The sequence below is a fragment of the Gigantopelta aegis genome, chromosome 13 (assembly GCF_016097555.1).
Source record: "Gigantopelta aegis isolate Gae_Host chromosome 13, Gae_host_genome, whole genome shotgun sequence".
NCBI lineage: Eukaryota > Metazoa > Mollusca > Gastropoda > Neomphalida > Peltospiridae > Gigantopelta > Gigantopelta aegis.
Genome location: NC_054711.1, coordinates 11013439 through 11014558, shown reverse-complemented (window position 1 = coordinate 11014558; position 1120 = coordinate 11013439).

The following is a 1120-nucleotide window of genomic DNA, read 5'->3' as shown; positions in this document are numbered from 1 at the left end:
TTAACGATTTACACCAACGGTAATGTAAATGGTTTCTTGTTGGTAAAAAGAACCTGTTTTAGCATATCAATATATCTATTTTAACTGCATTTATGTTCATCCTAATGCGAGTAATAGTTCAACATAGGTTCTGATTTACACTACTTTCATAAGTATCTGTGTTATTCCAACCCCCGAATACATACCAAAATGACTGATTCAAAAATAATTCCAAATGTATTTATTAATATAATGTTTTATATTTTAAACATTATTATAAGGAACGTTTTTTAATATCAGATGTATTACATTTTAGTAAACTAATCCGATGTTTATCTTACTATCTACAGAACCAGGAGAGTCTCTTAAGTCACACTATAACATCAGCTCTATGTGTTACTATTTCAGAATGTTCGAAATCTACATAAGGTTTCCGATTTACAATCAACTGTAATTAGCGAAATTGTCTTGGAACCTCATTGTGCCATCACGTGGCTGGGGAATGTGATCAAAGCTGTGCTCAAGGATGTGATCGAGGATATCAGTATGGAGGTTGTACAACGGATATGTATTTAAGATAGTATACACTTTATATATATCAATAGATAGTACAGCGATTGTACAGCGACTTTAAACATAAATTATGTGCATTACAGTATATTGTACATCGATTATGTGTTGAAGATATTACACACATTACATATATCAGTGGATTGCACAACGAGTAGGTATTCAACATATTAAACATATTAGATTGCACAGCGAATATGCATTCAATATATTACACACACTACACATATCAGTAGATTGACTGCCAGTATGTATTCAATATATTACACACATTATACACATTATGTATTAAAGTATATTAGACACATTGCACATAATATTATTATATTGTACAGCGAGTATGTATTCAAGATAGTACACACACTACACCTTTAATATTGTACAGCGAGTATGTATTCAAGGTATTATACATATTACATATACCTAGACTAAACTCGTACTAGAATGCGTTTGAGTTGCAGCAAACCTATTTTCGTAACTAACATTCGGACTTTTAGGTTTGCATTTTAAAATCTTATTTATAACTAAATACAGCGCTAGAATAAATCAAGTAATGGATTAATAATCTATA